General features: G+C 46.3%; 1 protein-coding gene and 1 long non-coding RNA gene across 2 annotated transcripts in view; one reads left to right on the plus strand and one right to left on the minus strand.

Moving 5' to 3' along the window:
• LOC144600468 (NALCN channel auxiliary factor 2-like) overlaps positions 1-20,143 on the plus strand; it is a 447,010-nt gene that overhangs the window by 246,486 nt on the left and 180,381 nt on the right. The window lies entirely within an intron of this gene.
• On the minus strand, positions 7,351-19,149 carry LOC144600469 (uncharacterized). The gene is made up of 3 exons (XR_013548142.1): positions 18,981-19,149; positions 18,481-18,644; positions 7,351-8,662 (listed from the first exon to the last, which is right to left on the minus strand). It is a non-coding gene; the product is annotated as an uncharacterized LOC144600469 (long non-coding RNA).

Raw genomic sequence — 20,143 nt, forward strand, 5'->3', positions numbered from 1 at the left:
ACTATCTAAAGTTGGAGAAGTCAATGTTCATACCACTGGGCTGCAAGCTGCCCAGGCAAAATATAAGGTGCTGTTCCTCCAATTTCCGATGGGCCTCACTAAGGCACTGGAGGAGGCCCATGACAGAAAGGTCAGACTGGGAGTTGGAGGGGGAGTTGAAGTGCTCAGCCACCGGGAGATCAGGTTGGTTAAGGCGGACTGATCGAAGGTGTTGAGCGAAGTGACATCCTGTCGTGCTTGAATCCTAAGGTGCCATGCTGTAGACCCTGCACACTCAGAGAATGTGAGCCTTTCCCCACAGACTCCTGGCATTGGAGAGGTGAAAGACCGGTTCTTTAACAGATTAGCGGAGAGAGTGTATGGGTGAAAATCTGTACTGAGGACATGAGTGTGGATGAGCAGAGTGCTGACTGAGGAAGGTGGGGGGGGGGTGGATGAGCAGAGTGCTGACTGAGGAAGGTGGGGGGGGGGGGTGGGGAGTGTGGATGAGCAGTGCTGACTGAGGAAGGTAGTGTGGGGGGTGTGGATTGAGGGTAAGGGTTGAGGAGGTGAGGAGGGGCTGGAGTAGGGGTTAAGGAAGGTAGTGAGGGTGGGGGGAGTATGGATTGAAGATGAGATGGCATATTGGTGCGGCAGAGGAAGGGGTGAGCAGAAGTGGTTTGGTTACAGTCTTGGGACTTGTTCAAGATAGGATCAGGTGTTGGGTATAAACCAGAGTGATGGTTGAAAGTCAAGGTTGGCAGACAGACAGATTGGGGAAAATTGATAGAGAATGGCCTGGGAGTGGCTAGTTGACCATGCCAATGACAGGGACAGAGTGGTAAAGGAGGTGGGATGATGAATGATGATTGGGAGCAAGTGTTACCGAGTCACTGAAAGAAGGACCATCTGGAAGATCATGGACACCTAGGATAACTAAATCAAAGCAAAACATTTCTGAAGAAGTGGTCCGAAGAAGGGTCTCAACCAGAAACATCTTCTCTCCAGAAATGCTGCCTGTCCTGTTAAATTACTCCAGCTTTGTGTCTATCTTCAAGTCATTTCCCTCCATGCATAGAAACATTGAAACATAGAAAATAGGTGCAGGAGGAGGCTATTTGGCCCTTCGAGCCAACACTGCCATTCATTGTGATCATGGCTGATCATCCACAATCAGTAACCTGTGCCTACCTTCTCCCCATATCCCTTGATTCCGCTAGCCCTGAGAGCTCTATCTAACATGGCCTGCACTCTTCACATATCTCATCTGATCAGAGGAATTTCACGTAAATGTCACTGAACAAACTGTGTGACATACTATCTGACAACATTACATGTCCCCAATGGCCTCCTGGTAGTTGTGTACACATACGCCAATGACCCCAACAAATCCCATTGTTGTGACGAGAATTAGAGCTAATGGTACAGGTTGAAAACTCTGTCAGAAATGGGGAGGAAAGAAAAGAAGCTTAGTTCAGTTTTGTTTAGTTTAGTTTAGTGTAGTTTCGAGATACAGTGCAGAAACAGACTCTTCGGCCCACCGAGTCCACACCGACCAGCGATCCCCGCACATTAACATTATCCTACACACACTAGGGGCAATTTACAATGATACCAATCCAATTAACCTACATACCTGTACGTCTTTTGAGTGTGGGAGGAAACCAAAGATCTCAGAGAAAACCCACGCAGGTCACGGGGAGAATGTACACACTCTGTACTGACAGCACCCGTAGCCAGGATCGAACCCGGGTCTCCGGCGCTGCAAACCCTGTAAGGCAGCAACTCTACCGCTAGCCACCATGCCGCCCAAAACTAGTAAAACTGCTGGAGGAACTCAATGGTACTACAGCATCTGCAGCGTGAAATGGACGCTTCGGGTGGGGATTCTTCTTCAGAATGACCCTGGCGACAAGCCATAAATAACGTTAAGGTTAACGTGGTAGAGTTGCTGCCTTACAGCGCTTTCAGCGCCAGAGACCCAGGTTCCATCCCGACTGCAGGTGCTGTCTACGGAGTTTGTACTTGGGTTTTCTACGAGATCTTCAGTCTCTTCCTACACTCCAAAGACGTACAGGTGTGTGTAGGGTAGTGTTAATGTGCAGGGATCGCTGGTCGGTGCGGACTCAGTGGGCCGAAGGGCTTGTTACCGTGCTTTATCTCTAAACTAAACTAAACTAAACCAGAGCGAAAAGACAGATCTGCGATCATAACTTGGTTGAGTTTCGGCAGCCGAACCTGAGTGGTCAAAGCCACGAGAATAAGCCCCCATCATCCAGCCTGTGGAAACAGGCAGACAATTAGACTCACTGAGAGGTGAGTCACTGAGCTGTGAGAAAGTCACTCCCGATGGAAAGTCAGGTGATCTCTTTTCATATTTTGGATTATCCACAGTTTAGTTACAAGAAGAATCGTCTGAGATATTGATCCCTTGTAGTGAGCTCACAAACCCCAGTCCTTAGCTGTGTTAGGTCTTGGCATGGACCATGTGTTTACTCTCTTCCCACATTCACCCCAATAAAATGCTTGTGCTTAATCGACTGATGGGTATTTTCAAGACCAGAAACTAATTAAGGTTGGAAATGAGTTTACAAATTAAATCAACATTGAATTAATTTATTCATCTGTTTAGAGACATGTAAATTAAATAAGAAATATTTTAATTGGCAAACGTTTACTTGTAAAATATTTATGAATGTAAAATTATTACATATTTAGGGAATAAATTGGGAAATAGTTTACCATTTAGACCTTTCCTTTTGAAGCAGTTACATCATAGATAACTAGTTTTCAATTTGGTATTTGATTCGATCTTTTGTCATGGTTAGCAGTAGAGCTACTGCCTGACAGCACCAGATTCCTGGGTTCGATCCTGACTGCGGGTGCTGTCTGTAAGATCTTCTCCGAGATCTTCGGTTTCCTCCCACACTCCAAAGACGTACATGGTTTGTAGGTTAATTGGCTTGGTATAAATGTAGAAATGTAGAAATTGTCCCTAGTATGTTTAGGATAGAGTTAATGTGCGTGGATTACTGGTCAGAACGGACCCATTGGGCCATGGGCCGAAGGGCCTGTTTCCACACTGTATCTCTAAACTAAACTAAACTAAACTAAAGTGGGTTTTCAAAATGGTCTAACTGGGCTTTGTAAACAGAGGAGAGGGCTTCACACATGGGATAGAACAACACCTCCCCTCATCGTTATAGTCAATATACATTGTCTAAACTATACAGCTCTATGACTGTATGAGGGGAGTGCAGTTGTGCTCCATCTGTGAAGGCCTTGGGATAAGCCATGAGCCTATTTAAGGTTAAATGCAGCTTACCCTTTCAAAGAGGGGATAGTTTGGTGTCGTGATATAGTGGGGGGGAAAAGGAGAGAACGTTCGTTCATTGTGTGAGAATAGGTGTGAATGAAATCGTATCCAGCCCTTACAGGGATTACATCAACTTAATTGGCCTTTTTCTAAGCAACTCTTTTAAGTGGTGATGCTCTTCAGCATGTTAAAGTTATTGTAGAAATCTTATTAAAAAATTAGGAAGGTTAGATATTTGAAGGTATTTAAAGAGGAGGTAGATAGTTTGAGGGAGCAGGGAATTGAGAGCTGTGGGGACCTGGCACAGACATGCACTGAGATCCAGCGCAGTGCAGCAAAGATCACACTGATGAGCAGGGCAAGCTGTGGCCAACAAGTAGTCTACTCCTGCATGCATTTCACTGCACATTCTTGTACATCTCTTCTAGAAACGCAGTTGGCACATTGCAAATATTTCTAAGCAGAATACTACCCAGCTTATTCATACAATGTTTCGAGTCTTGAGCTGAAGGTGGAAGTATTGTTGCAGGAGGTCCTCTGCCTCTAGGGATGCCAACTTTCTCACTCCCAAATATGAGACAAGGTGATGTCACCGCCCCGCGCCCCACGTGACCTCACCCAGCCAGCGGCCATGTGCTCCCACTCCACCCACGGCGGCCGCCCGGGCCGGTAGGCGGGCTGCTACGCAACCTCCGTTAAGCGGCGCCAGGGCCTCCAGACCTACACGGTCTGGATGGTAGACACAGATTTTAGCCAGCATCTACAGTTTTTTTCCTACTACACTGTCCGGGCCTACACTGTCCGGGCCAACAGCGTCTGGGCATAATACGGATCAAGGGTGGTCCTATACGGAACAAATCAATTTAGCCCAAAATACGGTATGTCCCGGCTAATACGGGACAGTTGGCAACCCTACCTGCTATGTTTGTCTGTCACCATTGGATCGCAGTTGGGTGGAGGCAGCAAAGTTGGCCTCTATTTGTGCTTGGAGCAGGCGTGGAAATGGTCAGATAAAGAACAAGTGATCTGCATTTCCATTCTTAACGTTGCCCAGTCACGCGGGCTGTGAAGTAGAAGCTTCTGAATATCAGATGAGGGTAGGATTAGTCTCAGCTGCAATGCATTTCATAGATATGTGCTCAACTTGGGGATAGTGTTACAGTTATCTCGTTTCCTGTTAAAACGAGAGTCACAGTGTTCTGGCAACTTTGTGATGCTGCCTCACCAATGAGCTCTGGTTTGCCAGTCACTGCTGCCTGGGAAAGTGGTTCATTTTGTTCCTTGCATTCCGTACTTCTTCAAATTCCACCCACAATTTGTTATCTTGGTAATGACAAAAAAATGGAAGCAATCAAAAATGTCTTCAAATGAAAATAATGGTTTCAAAAAGGTGAGGAAATTACTGCTACTTTTTCCCTCATTGTCCCCGATGCTCCTTGAATTTAATCATTGAGTTCCTGCTGTAGAAAACTGTGAACATCACAACTCAACGTGTTAATTCAGGAAGAGGATGAGGGCAAAATGATAAAACTATAGATATCAATCATTATTATTTTTGGATACTCTGGCACCTATCATCATAACAGTGAGTCGTTTAGAGATACAGCGCGGAAACAGGCCCACCGGGTCCGCGCCGACCAGCGATCCCCGCACATTAACACTATCCCACACCCACTAGGGACAATTTTTACATTTACCAAGCCAATTAACCTGCAAACCTGTACGTCTTTGGAGTGTGGGAGGACACCAAAGACCTCGGAGACAACCCACGCAGGTCACGGGGAGAACGTACAAACTCCGTACAGACAGCACCCGTAGACAGGATCGAACCCGGGTCTCTGGCGCTGCATTCACTGTAAGGCAGCAACTCTACCGCTGCGCCACCGTGACCGCCCGGTAATTGAGTAATTGGGTCATTTGTCAGAGCAACAATAAATTCATTTATGTGGCGAAGGTAGACACAAAATGGTGGAGTAACTCAACGGGTCAGGCAACATCTCTGGAGAAAAGGAATAGGTGACGGTTTGGATCGAGCCCTTCAGACTGAGAGTCAGGGGAGAGGGCACCAACAATATCTCGTTTCCCTTTCCCCTGGCTCTCAGTCTGAAGAAGGGTCTCGACCCATAACGTCACCTATTCCTTTCGTCGGGAAATGCTGTCTGACCTGCTGAGTTACTCCAGCTTTTTGTGTCTATCTTTGGTTTAAACTAGCATCTGCAGTTGCTGCAGGTTAGGTTGAAGGAAGAGGAGGAATGGTGATCCCATGGTAAGCTACATAATCAGGAGAGGAGGTGTTTGCGGACTGATAGATGGGGATGTGGGGGATATTGGGGACGTGATTGGTAAACTGGAACTCTGAGAGTAGGTGGGAGTTCCCATCAATCAACAGGTGATGAATGGGGTTTGGGAACCAGTGCACCTGGAAGAGCAGAGGGTGAGGTCAGAGGGTGAGGGTTGAGTGTGCTACAATGGAGATGGAGAGTGCAGATGGAGAGTGCAGATGGAGAGTGCAGATGGAGAGTGGAGAGTGGAGATGGAGAGTGGAGATGGAGAGTGGAGATGGAGAGTGGAGATGGAGAGTGGAGATGGAGAGTGCAGATGGAGAGTGGAGATGGAGAGTGGAGATGGAGAGTGGAGATGGAGAGTGGAGAGTGGAGAGTGGAGATGGAGAGTGGAGAGTGGAGATGGAGAGTGGAGATGGAGAGTGGAGATGGAGAGTGGAGATGGAGAGTGGAGATGGAGAGTGGAGAGTGGAGATGGAGAGTGGAGGTGGAGAGTGGAGGTGGAGAGTGCAGATGGAGAGTGGAGAGTGGAGATGGAGAGTGGAGATGGAGAGATGGTGAGTGGAGAGGAGGTCAATGATGAGACTCATTTTGCGGAGTCCCAACGCATTGTGACACTTTTAAAAGCTGGCTATGCCAAGCGTGCCCATCGCTGCTCATTGATTTCCCAGCAGCTCTCAAAAAGAAACATTGCAGGGGAAAGTATGTCGTCAGCTGCATGCCTGATATGGAAATCATAGACAAGGCACTAAGGCGACTCTAGACCTGCAGTGCTGGGTCATATTTCCAAAATAATATGACTTAATCCAGAAATAGTTGCAGTAACTATTTATTGACTATAGCTCTGCCTTTAGTACCTTAATCCAACCAAACTCATCTCCAAACTCCTGGATCCAGCACTCAGTAACCCCGCCCGCCCTTGCAACTGGATCCTTGACTTTCTGACCCATGGACCACAATCAGTGAGGACAGATGACAACACATCCTTCCCAAGAAATCTCACCACTGGTGCCCCGTAACAATGCATTCTCTAACGACTCTGCCATCATCGGCCTCATCACAGGCGACGAGGACAGGGCGTACAGAGTACTGATCAAGGAGTTTGTGCGGGGAAAACCAGGGAGACGGTGGTAGATTTCCGCAGGCGCAGCCAGGTCCCCCCGACACCGGTGAACATTCAGGGAATGGACATCGAGAGGGTGGATTCTTATAAGTACCTGGGTGTCTACCTCAACAATAAACTGGACTGGACTGAAAACACCAATGCGCTGTACAGAAAGGGCCAGAGCAGACTTTATCTGCTGAGGAGACTCAGGTCCTTTGGAGTGCAGGGGGCACTCCTAAGGACCTTCTACAACACGGTGGTTGCATCGGCCATCTTCTACGGAGTGGTCTGCCGGAGCAGCAGCATCTCAGCAGCGGAGGGGAGGAGACTCGACAAGCTGGTCAGGAAGGCCAGCTCTGTCCTGGGTTGCCCCCTCTACTCAGTGCAGGTGGTGGGAGAGAGGAGGATGATGGCAAAGCTAACATCGCTGCTGGACAACGACTCCCACCCCATGCAGGACACTGTCACTGCACTGAGTAGCTCCTTCAGTGACAGACTCCTTCACCCCAAGTGCGTGAATGAGAGATATAGGAGGTCCTTCCTTCCCGCTGCTGTGAGACTGCACAACCAGCACTGCTCCTAGCAGACCAGTAACAGTTAAGGAACACACAGTAGACTGATGACAATTTATCCTTGTCTTTACTTTTATTTATAATGAATGATCTCTTGCTATCCACTTTGCTGCTGTAACAGTGTAAATATCCCCGGTGTGGGACAAATAAAGGAATATATTATTCTTGACCCCTTACTGCACACGACTGTGCAGACAATTTCAGCTCCAACTCCATTTATAAGTTTGGAGATGACATCACTGTCGTGGGCCAGATCTCGAATAATGACAAAGATTACAGGAAGGAGACATAGAGCTTTATAACAAGATGTCTGGACAACCACCTGCTCTTCAATGCCAGCAAGTTGAAAGAGTTAGCTATTGACTTCAGGAAATGAGGGAGATCTGCATGCTCCAATCAACATCGCTGGTGCCAAGTTGGACACAAAATGCTGGAGTAACTCAGCGGGTCAGGCAGCATCTCTGGAGAGAAGGAACAGGTGACGTTTCAGGTGGAGACCCTTCTTCAGACTGTTCTGATACCACTCACCCAGATTGTAGATCTCCCCCCTTTACTCTGACTCAACATCACCCATTATTCGCCCAATGATGGTGCGTTGTCAGTGAATTTAATGATGGCATGGTAGCTGTTCTGGCTACATTGTCATGGGTATAGTCAGGGCATTCAACAAGCAGCCCTGAGGTGCCTCCATGCTGACGGCAGCAGGAGGAGCTGTTGTTACGGTCTGCGCTTGATGAAGTTTCGAATCCAGTCCCATGGGAGGAGCAGAGACCCAGTTCCCTGACCTTGAGTTAGGAAGGGATGACTGTGTTGAATGCTGAGCTATAGTCAATGTACAAAAGCCCACGTTCCTGTTGTGCAAGTGGTCTGGCGCAGAATGGAAACCAGCGAGATTGCATCCACTGTTGAACTGTTTTGGTGGGGTAAGTGAATTAATGTGGTCCAGGTTATTACCGTGGCAGGAGTTTATTTATGTCATAACAAGCCTCTCAAAATACATCATAATAATGGACATGAGTGCTACTGGCTGGTGTTCATCGGGGCCAAGATAGACACAAAAAGCTGGAGTAACTCGGTGGGTCAGGCAGCATCTCTGGAGAAAAGGAATAGGTGACTTTTCGGGTCGAGACCCTTCTTCAGACTTCATTGGGGCATGTAACCTTGTTCTTTTTGGGTCCCAGAATGAAGGTTGCCTTAACGTTGGACCATAATGATGAGAAGTTGAAGATGTCCACACAAACTCCAGCTGGAGGTTTTGGGAATACGGCCAGGAGCACCATCAGGGCTGATGCTTTCTGAGGCTTCAGCCTCAAGCAAGGTGCATCCTTAAGCAAGGTCTTCTGAGGTCAGGCTCCGAGTCTTAGATCACAGGGTCGTCGGGGTCTGAAGGGGATCGTTCAACATGGATCTGAGGAATTCAGAGAAATTCAAACCATGGATTAATTGGTAAAACAACAAAGCACAAAGCACTGGAATAACTCAGTGGGTAAGGCAGCAGAGAGATACTGCTGAGTGACACTAGCAGTGTATTTTTTTGTAAACCTGCATCTGCTATTCCTTGTTTATTCATTGCAATTGGTACAAGTTGTCCATGCACACAAAACATTAAACCCAGTTGAATAATGTAATTTCCCCCTTGTTTCAAGAAGACAGATACAACAGGAAGGAAGACAGTTATACTAAGCCTGGAATAGACCCCATATGTTCTTAGCCATGTCTCTTATTATATATTCAACAGACGATGCTGAGACTTAGAGTGATCACGGTGGCACAGCGGTAGAGTTGCCGCCTTACAGCGAATGCAGCGCCGGAGACCCGGGTTCCATCCCGACTACGGGTACTGTCCGTACGGAGTTTGTACGTTCTCCCCATGACCTGCGTGGGTTTTCTCCGAGATCTTTGGTTTCCTCCCACACTCCAAAGATGTACAGCTTTGTAGGTTAATTGGTTTGGTAAATGTAAAAATTGTCCCCAGTGGGTATAGGATAGTGTTAATGTGCGGGGATCACTGGTCGGTGCGGACCCGGTGGGCCGAAGGGCCTGTTTCCACGCTGTGTCTCTAAACTAAACTAAAGAAGTTAAGGTAATAGGGAAGACAGATAATCTTGACTATATTTTCATGCACTAAGAATGTTGAAAGCAGTTCTTTAAAATGATGCGAAGTTTCATTCGGGAAGATGCAGAGAAATGATCCCCATGGTGTTGGAACCTTGATTGATGAAACATAATGATAATTTTAGAGCTGAACTGCTGAGGAATGGATCCGTTTCATACAATCGCTTGTACACATCAAAGATGCTCTCCAAGAGTCATGTGTAGGAAGGAACTGCAGATGCTGGTTTGCATCGAAGATAGACACAAAGTGCTGGAGTAACTCAGCGGGACCGGCAGCATCTCTGGATAACAGGAATAGGTGACGTTTTGGGTCGAGACCCTTCTTCCCGAAACGTCACCCATCCCCCCAACCCAAATGTTTCTGGAATTTGGGAAAAACAAAAGTTGCCCAAGTGAAATATGAGGTGCTGTTCCTCCAATTTGTGTTGGATCAGGACAGAAAGGTCAGTGTGGGAATGGGAGGGGGAGTTAAAGTGATTAGCAAACGGGGGATCACGTAGCCTTAGGTTGACTGAGTGGAGGTGCTCAGCGAAATGATCGGCAAACCTGCGCTTGGTCTCGCCGATACACAGGAGTCCACACCTGGACCAGCAGATACAGTAGATGAGGTTGGAGGAGGTGCAGGTGAACCTCTGCCTCACCTGGAAAGACTGTCAGGGTCCTTGGACGGAGTCGAAGGGGGAAGTAAAGGGACAGGTGTTGCATCTTCTGCGGTTGCAGGGGAAAGTACCTGGGGAGGGGGTGGTCTGGGTGGGAAGGGACGAGTTGATTAGGGAGTTGCAGAGAGAATGTGGAAAGCGGAAAGGGGTGGAGATGGGAAGATGTGGCTGGTGGCGGGGTTCCGGGTTCCGTTGGAGGTGGTGAAAATGCTGGAGGGTTATGTATTGTATACAATGGCTGACGGGATGAAAGGTGAGGACTAGGGGCACTCTGTCTCTGTTGGGACTGGGGGGAGGGGCAGCAAGGGTGGAACAGCGGGATATCGAGGAGACCCTAGTGAGGGCCTCATCTACGATAGAAGAGGGAAAACTGTTTTCTTATAAATGAGGGCATCTCATTGGACATCTCGGATGTCCAGGTATGGACACCTCATCTTGGGCACAGATGCAGCGTAGACAGAGGAATTGGGAGTAGGGGATAGACTCTTTGAAGGAGGCAGGGTGGGAAGAAGTGTAGCTTAGATAGCTGTGTTGTGAAGAGATCTCCACATACGCTGATCAGCCAAAACATTATGACCACTGACAGGTGAAGTGAATAACATTGATTATCTTGTTACAATGGCACTGTCAAGGGGTGGGATATATTAGGCAGCAAGTGAACAGTCAGTTCTTGAAGTTGATGTGTTGGATGTAGGAGAAATGGGCAGGATTAAAGACCTGAGTGACTTTGACAAGGGCCAAATTGTAATGGCCAGCCGACTGGGTCAGAGCATCTCTGAAACGGCAAGGCTTGTGGGGTGCTCCCGGTCAGCAGTGGTGAGTACCTACCGACAGTGGTCCGAGGAGGGACAAACCACAAACCGGCGACAGGGTGTTGGGCGCCCAAGGCTCATCGATGCGCGAGGGCAACGAAGGCTATCCCCTCTGGTCCGAACCGACAGAAGGTCGACTGTGGCACAAGTCACAGAAAATGTTAATGGTGGTCACGGGAGGAATGTGTCACAATACACAGTGCATCGCACCCTGCTGTGTATGGGGCTGCACACGGAGGACCAACAGCATATTAGGCAGGTGGTCATAATATTTTGGCTCATCAGGTCATAATGTTTTTGCTGATCGGTGTATGTGGCAGCAGAGGTTAGGTTTGAACCAGGGTTATTGGTGCTTTGAGTCAGCAACTCCATTCGCTGTCTGACTGTACCGGCCCTGGCAGCAGAGAGAAAACTAATCCTTTTAAAGAGTTCACGGATCTTGAATATCCATCTGAAGGAGTAAACACGTTTTGAGTTTGATGTTTCATGCAAAGGAAAGTGCATATATGTTTCAATTCTTTGTGTAAGAAGGAACTGCAGATCCTGGTTAACACCGAAGATAGACACAATATGCAGGACAGGCAGCATCTCTGGAGAGAAGGAATGGGTGACCAACGATTTGGGTCGACCAACCCTTCTTCAGTCATCAACCCTTCTTCAGACAGAGATGCTGCTTGTCCCACTGAGTTACTCCAGCATTTTGTGTCTTGTTTCAATTCCCGATTGAACTGTCAGCCTTGACTACATTGCGCAGGACCGAGGCATCAATCCATGCATTTCTGGCTGAGAGTCATGAGTGCCGCTGCTAAGCCAAGGCTTATTCTTTAGATGTGTTAGTGTTTATTGTTTGAAGTTGGCTCACTTTCACATGAGTCAGTTGTTTATGATTTCAAGCTTCACTCTAAAGCATTTGAGCTCCTAATCTTTTGAAGATGACCACGTTGCTGGACAATATGTATTTTGGGTGAGAAGTCAAGGCAAGGTCCTGGTTGCCCAATGAAATGGATTGAAGAGCAGGAGATTCCTCAGATTCCAGGTGTCAACTTCTGTACATCGGCGAGACCAAGCGCAGGCTCGGCGATCCTCTGCTCAGTCCGTCTTAACGTACCTGATCTCCCGGTGGCTCAGCACTTCAACTCCCCCTCCCATTCCCAATCTGACCTTTCTGTCCTGGGCCTCCTCCATTGTCAGAGTGAGGCCCAACGCAAATTGGACGAACAGCACCTCATATTTTGCTTGGGTAGTTTACACCCCAGCGATATGAAAATTGATTTCTCTAACTTTGGATAGTCCCTGATTCCCCTTCTGCAGTTGTATATGGCCCTGGTAAGACCACATCTGGAGTATTGTGTACAGTTTTGGTCTCCTAATTTGTGGAAGGACATCCTTGTAATTGAGGCAGTGCAGCGTAGGTTCACGAGATTGATCCCTGGGATGGGGAGACTGTCATATGAGGAAAGATTGAAAAGACTAGGCTTGTATTCACTGGAGTTTAGAAGGATGAGAGGGGATCTTATAGAGACATATAAAATTATAAAAGGACTGGACAAGCTAGATGCAGGAAAAATGTTCCCAATGTTGGGGGAGTCCAGAACCAGGGGCCACAGTCTTAGAATAAAGGGGAGGTCATTTAAAACTGAGGTGAGAAGAAACTTTTTCACCCAGAGAGTTGTGAATTTGTGGAATTCTCTGCCACAGAAGGCAGTGGAGGCCAATTCACTAGATGGATTTAAAAGAGAGTTAGATAGAGCTCTAGGGGCTAGTGGAATCAAGGGATATGGGGAGAAGGCAGGCACAGATTATTGATTGTGGATGATCAGCCATGATCACAATGAATGGCGGTGCTGGCTCGAAGGGCCGAATGGCCTCCTCCTGCACCTATTTTCTTTATTTCTATGTTTCTCCCCCTTCCCAGTTCTCCCACTGGTCTTTCTGTCTCCAACTACATCCTATCTTTGTCCTGCCCCCTCCCCTTACATCAGTCTGAAGAAGGGTCTCCAGAGATGCTGCCTGACCCGCTGAGTTACTCCAGCATTTTGTGTCTATCTTCGGAGTTCTCAGATAACTGTTTTTCACTTTGACCAGTTCAGATGATAACTTATCAACCTTTAATATTAATTCAGTTTTTCTCTCTTCTCAGATGCTGCCTAATCTGCTGGGTATTTTTAATATTATCTTTTGTTTCAGATTTCTACAAATGCAATGTCTGTCTCTCAGTTTCAGCATTTTTGTTCACACCATTGTGTTGAAGAAGCTAACCATACTGCCATCAGCATCATTCAGTCGCTTATTCTTGGTCTTTAATCTGTTGCTGACTTTCCTTTTATTACCACATCCCTATCCCTACTCTCTTACTTAAAACATGCTTTTTGCTTCTCTTAATTATGCTGAAAAGCCATCAACCTAGCTTATCTGTCCACAGATGCTGCCTGACCTGCTAAGGATTTTCACCATTTTTGGTTGTTATTCACTCTAGGGATCCGTTTTGCTCTCGATGTTCTCCCAGTGTAGTGGTCAACATTCCTCTCTCACCAGTACGAGCTAAAGCCAATCACCAGCAAGTCATCAAATACACTCATTAATTGGCTCTGAAGTACTATCACCATGGTTGTGTCAGTAACTATTGTGATAGAACTTCACATGGCTGTACCACCCCAACCCTTGTCCTCCACCTCCTTGTGGCTTCCTCTGGAGTAACATTGTCTCAATTCCCGTGAATCCCTTGGATGCGGAGAGGATGTTTCCACTAGTGGGAGAGTCTAGGACCAGAGGTCACAGCCACAGAATTAAAGCACGTTCCTTTCGGAAGTAGATGAGGAGGAATTTAGTCAGAGGGTGGTGAATCTGTGGAATTCTTTGCCACAGAAGGCTGTGGAGGCCAAGTCAGTGGATATTTCTAAGGCAGAGATAGATAGATTTTTGATTAGTACGGGTGTCAGAGGTTATGGGGAGAAGGCAGGAGAATGGGGTTAGGAGGGAAAGATAGATCAGCCATGATTGAATGGCGGAGTAGATTTGATGGGGCGAATGGCTTAATTCTGCTCCTATCACTTATGCCCTTGTGTGTCAATGAGACAATGCTGTCATATACATAATTTTTTACTCTTGTGAAAGTGAGAAGACCATGATAATAGAACATTGAACATAGATCAGTACAGCACATGAACTGGCCCTTTGGCCCACAATGTTCATGCCAAACATGCCGCCTAGACCATCACACAACTACCTGCATGTAACCCACATCCCTCTATTCCCCGCATATCCTTATGCCTATCCACATGCAACCTGATAGTATACTTTGTACAGTGCATCTGTGGAAGTGATTCCGACTGAGGCACATGGCAGTGTCCTTGACCCTTAGATCGACACAAAATGCTGGAGTAACTCAGCGGGATAGGCAGCTTTTCTGGAGAGAAGGAATGGGTGACGTTTCGGGTCGGGACCCTTCTTCATACCCCAGTCTAAGGAAAGGTTTCGACCCAAAACGTCACCCTTTCTCTCCAGAGATACTGTCTGACCCACTGAGTTACTCCAACATTTTGTGCCTATCTTCGGTTTAAATCAGCATCTGCAGTTCCTTCCAACGACAAACTCCTTGTCTCTTAGCTATCCTCTACAGTAGCCCAGGTAGATGGTCATTTGCCAGCAATTCCATACATACTGTTGCTGACTCAAACAAATGCTCATTCTTGCTCTGTTTAATATTAAATCTAGCTGACTTGTAAATAAATAAAACTGGTTCAAAGGAAAGGTTGATATCATTATTCCAGTTGACTGATTCCCAGTTTTGAAGAACTACATTGTGTCTGTAATTTTACTTATATCTGGCATCTCCTGGCAACATGATGTTCTGAACTCTGTTGTGAAATAGAATAATATAACCATCTATTGCTGGATTAAAACAGAGGATTAAATGAGTGGCAAATTCCTATCATTATTTTAGTTTAGTTTAGAGATACAGTGCAGAAACAGGCTCTTCGGCACATCGAGTCATCGCTGTCTACCGATCCCCGTCCACTAACACCATTTACAATCTTTTTACCAAAGCAAAATAACCTACAAATTACACAATGTATGTCTTTGGAGTGTGGGAGGAAACTGGAGCACCCGGGAAAAACCCTCGTAGTCACGGGAAGGACCCGTAGTCAGGATTGAACCCAAGTCTCTGATACTGTGAGGCAGCAACTCTACTGCTGTGCCACCGTGCCACGGTTTGAAAATAGTGTCTGCTCCAGATACATCTCTGGTTCAATGGCACTAATTTCTACCTTTAGCAATTTGAAACACCTTACTTTATTAGGAGTCGACTCGCACGCTTTCCTATCTACATGTGCAAAGATAGTATAACATTTCATGCCATGGGAGTACAGTTTTGTTTTTCCTTCCAATCTCTCTGTGGGGCTCAATGCAGCCAAACCCTGGCATCACAACCAATCCTGCTGCCTGTGCAGAACATTGGTTTTACGCAGCTCACTATTTTCCTTTTTAATTTAAAAGACAGTCAACAGAATAGGCAAAGGAGGCACTGAATGGGGGAACTTTTTTTATAAGACAAAGGAATGGGATTTTCTTTAGCAGAATACAAAATGCAAGAATAACCCAGCGAGTCAGGCAGCATCTCCGGATGGATGACAATAGGCAATAGACAATAGGTGCAGGAGGAGGCCATTCGGCCCATCGAGCCAGCACCGCCATTCAATGTGATCATGGCTGATCATTCTCAATCAGTACCCCGTTCCTGCCTTCTCCCCATACCCCCTGACTCCGCTATCCTTAAGAGCTTTATCTAGCTCTCTCTTGAATGCATTCAGAGAATTGGCTTCCACTGCCTTCTGAGGCAGAGAATTCCACAGATTCACAACTCTCTGACTGAAAAAGTTTTTCCTCATCTCAGTTCTAAATGGCCTACCCCTTATTCTTAAACTGTGGCCCCTGGTTCTGGACTCCCTCAACATTGGGAACATGTTTCCTGCCTCTAACGTGTCCAACCCCTTAATAATCTTATACGTTTCGATAAGATCCCTCTCATCCTTCTAAATTCCAGTGTATACAAGCCTAGTCGCTCCAGTCTTTCAACATATGACAGTCCCGCCATTCCGGGAATTAACCTAGTAAACCTACGCTGCAAGCCCTCAATAGCATGGGCGACTTTTCAGGTCTGGACCCTTCTTCAGACTACGTGCGTGTTCTATGCCAGATTGCCCTCCGTTGTTAGGCTTCTGAATGATTCTTCCATAAGCTAGGGTACTGTCCGATTTACTTCCAACCCATTGTGGACATTGGACTTTGTCTCTGGAAATGGCGCGCTACAATGCTGAGAACTATATTCTGCACTCTGTATCTTCTCCTTTGCTCTATCTATTGTACTTGAGATTGACTTGATTGTATTGTGGACTGGACAAGCTAGATGCAGGAAAAATGTTCCCAATGTTGGGGGAGTCCAGAACCAGGGGCCACACAGTCTAAGAATAAAGGGGAGGCCATTTAAAACTGAGGTGAGAAGAATACTTTTTCACCCAGAGAGTTGTGAATTTGTGGAATTCCCTGCCACAGAAGGCAGTGGAGGCCAATTCACTGGATGAATTTAAAAGAGAGTTAGATAGAGCTCTAGGGGCTAGCGGAATCAGGGGATATGGGGAGAAGGCAGGCACGGGATACTGATTGTGGATGATCAGCCATGATCACAATGAATGGCGGTGCTGGCCCGAAGGGCTGAATGGCCTCCCTCTGCACCTATTTTCTCTGGTGTTGGTAACTCAGTAACTGCAAGTTCACAGTCAGGTTAACACCCAGGGCCAGGAAGTTGATGCTAATGCTAATTGAGGCTCCAAGGGCAGGGGGTAAAAACGATTCAAATATTTTGAATTTGCATTGAATCTGCAAATAGACATTTTCATTTAACAATATGTAATCAATTGTTATCCACATATCAGACTGCAGCTGAGTAGTGGATGAACCCAATCACATTGTGACAATTATGACATTACTTGCCAGGCACCATTGTTTGATTATGGTGATTTAAAAGTTATGTCCGATTGCAACACAATTATGTATCCACATGAAAGAAAACCAATCTTCACTGTAATGCCTCATCATTAAATATACTGCTCACTGTGGTGCTGATTAAACTATGGAGAGGAGCTTTATGACAACCTCGTAACAATCTAACTCAACCTTCCAATAATGTCCTTGGCAAGGTGAAATGCCTAAAGTTGCACATGTCACCTGGGTTTGAAAGGCGTATTAAAATTGACCTTGCTTCTAATGCATTAGGAAGTGCTTAAACCATTCTAAGGACTCACTCTGAAACCTCCATAAGCCAACATCTCTCTAAAAATTACAGAGACAAAAAGCTGGAGTAACTCAGCGGGACAGGCAACATCCCTGGAGAGAAGGAATGGGCAACGTTTTGAGTCGTGACCCTTCCCCTTGTCTCTCCAAAAATGTTTCCCCGTTCTGGCCACTACTGCATCTCCTCACCCCTTGATACGTCATTCACACCATCATCTGCAGCTGTCTTGAATCGCATTTCCTCCCCAGACATATCCTATATCTAAGGTAGACACCTTAGCTGGAGTAACTCAGTGGGACAGGCAGCATCTCGGGAGAGAAGTGGGTTGCGTTTCGGGTCAAGACCCTTCTTCAGGTGGACATTATCCTATATGTCCTACATCTAATTCTCCACACATCCATCACACTGTTCCCTCACACCTAACTCATTGCCAAAGTGTTTAGTCTCTATTCTAATATTGGTAATGGTTTATTATTGTGGCATTTTTTGAGTTGCAGTGCAAAACTTTGTTTTGGTTGATATTCAGGCAAATCATATCATACATGAATGCATCAAGGTAATGCAAAATAAAAAACAAAACCGAGACATCTTTCACTAAAATAGTTTATGAAGTGCCTTCGGAAATTTGCTGCCTTAAAAATCCTTTGTAAGTTCAAAGAATTGTTGCTGTTTAGTTTAGTTTAGTTTAGAGATACAGCGCGGAAACAGGCCCTTCGGCCCACCGGGTCTGTACTGACCAGCGATCTCTGCACATTAACACTATCCGACACCCACTAGGGGCAATTTTTTTTACATTTACCAAGCCAATTAGCCTACATACCTGTACATCTTTGAAGTGTGGGAGGAAACCAAAGATCTCGGAGAAAACCCACGCAGGTCACGGGGAGAACGTACAAACTCCATACAGCCAGCCGTAGTCAGGGTTGAACCCGGGTCTCCGGCGCTGCATTCGCTGTAAGACAGCAACTCTACCGCTGCACCACTGTGTTGTTGTCAAGGTTAACAGTGATGTTGTTTAAGACCAAAATAATCTGGTCTTCCTTGAGTTTGCCTTCCTGTAGCTGTTAATGTGGACTGGTACTGTGTCACAGTAGAACAGAATACGCCCCTCAGCCAACAATGTCTATGCTGAACATGATGCCAAGATAAACTAATCTCATCTGTCTCCACATGATCCACATCCCTCCATTCCCTGCATATTTATGTGCCTATCTAAAACCCTCTTAAATTCCACTATTGCATCTGCCTTAATACTATCTTAGTACAGTGTGTTCCAGGAACCCACCACACACACACACACTGTGTAAAAAAACCTGCCCCTGGCGTCTCTAAACGTTGCCCCTCTCACCTTAAAGCTGTGCCCTCGAAACGTTGGCATTTCCACCCTGGGAAAAAGCTTCTGACTGTCCACCATGTCTGTGCTGTGCCTCATTATTTTATGTACCTCCAGAGGGTCTGGAGTCAGTGGAGGTCACCAGGCCTTGCAAGCACACGCCCAGATACAGGAACATTCTGAAAACCAAAACAGACATTGCTGGAATTCTGCAATAAAATAGAAAATGCTGGAGAAACACTCCGCAGGTTAGGGAGAAGTCTGTGGGACTGAAGAGTTTGATCATTTTAGGATTCATAAATGCCAATCTCAATCACAAGCACAATCACAATCATACTTTATTAGCCAAGTATGTTTTGCAACATAAGAGGAGTTTCATTTGCCGTACAGTCACACCAATAAAAAGCAACAGGACACACAAAATACATTTTAACATGAACATCCCCCACAGTGACTCCTCCACATTCCTCACTGTGATGGAAGGTGAAAGAAAGTGGCAAAGTATCTGCCTTTACCACTACTCATGGTAGACGCTGATGAAGAGTCTTTGACCTGACATGACAGCTGTTTCTCTCTTCGCGGACGCTGTCTGACCTGCTGAGTGTTTCCTGCATTTTCGACAGATGATGGAAGGACATTGTCTCTGGTGCTGCTGGTAAACCCTCACAGATGCAGAGCAGTGTACCGGGCCACAGCAGTCTGAACCCACAGCCTCTTCAGCAGAGCAAAGGATAACAAATGCATTTACACAGAGTTGCTTGCTTCTTTGGCACTGTCCACTTTCCGGCACTCCCACGGACAGTGCTGTGAGCTGGGCACACAATTGCAGCATAAACAATGAGCAAGACTGAATGTCACCATTATATTTTTCTCCATAATTCTGCTCATTAGACCTTAATGTACTGTATAATCTTCACAGTACACTCTTGTCCAAATGAATTGATTCAAGCATACACTTGGCTATAATAAGTACGTGTCACGTGGCTACCCTTTATTCATTATCCTCGCACCATTATGTATTTAAAACATTTTGATCTTACAGAGGTGTATAAAATCATGAGAGGAATAGATCAGGTAGATGCACAGAGTCTTTTCCCCAGAGTAGGGGAGTCGAGGACCAGAGGACATAGGTTCAAGGTGAAGGGGAAAAGATTTAATAGGAATCCGAGGGGTAACTTTTTCACACAAAGGGTGGTGGGTGTATGGAACGAGCTGTCGGAGGTGCTGAGTTGAGGCAGGGACTATCCCAACATTTAAGAAGCAGTTGGACAGGTACATGGATAGGACAAGTTTGGAGGGAGAGGGCAAACGCAGGCAGTTGGGACTAGTGTAGCTGGGACATTGGCGAGTGTGGGCAAGTCGGGCCGAAGGGCCTGTTTCCATGTGTATCATTCTATCAATGTGTGCGAAAGTGGGATGCCATAGAAATAACGTACAGGTGGTCAGCGTGGATTCGGTGGGTGGGCTGAAGGACCTGCTCCCACTCTGCATCTCTAAACTCTAAACTAATAGCTGTAAAACTGAAAGCATTCAAATCCATTACTGCTGCCACTAACATAGACAATAGAACAGTGCAGCACAGGAACAAGCCCAATGGCCCACAATGTTTGTGCTGAACATGATTCCAAGTTAAACTGATCTCATCTGCCTGTTTGTGATCCACAACCCTCTCTCCCCT

This window comes from Rhinoraja longicauda, chromosome 15 (genome assembly GCF_053455715.1).
Source record: "Rhinoraja longicauda isolate Sanriku21f chromosome 15, sRhiLon1.1, whole genome shotgun sequence".
NCBI classification, from domain to species: domain Eukaryota; kingdom Metazoa; phylum Chordata; class Chondrichthyes; order Rajiformes; family Arhynchobatidae; genus Rhinoraja; species Rhinoraja longicauda.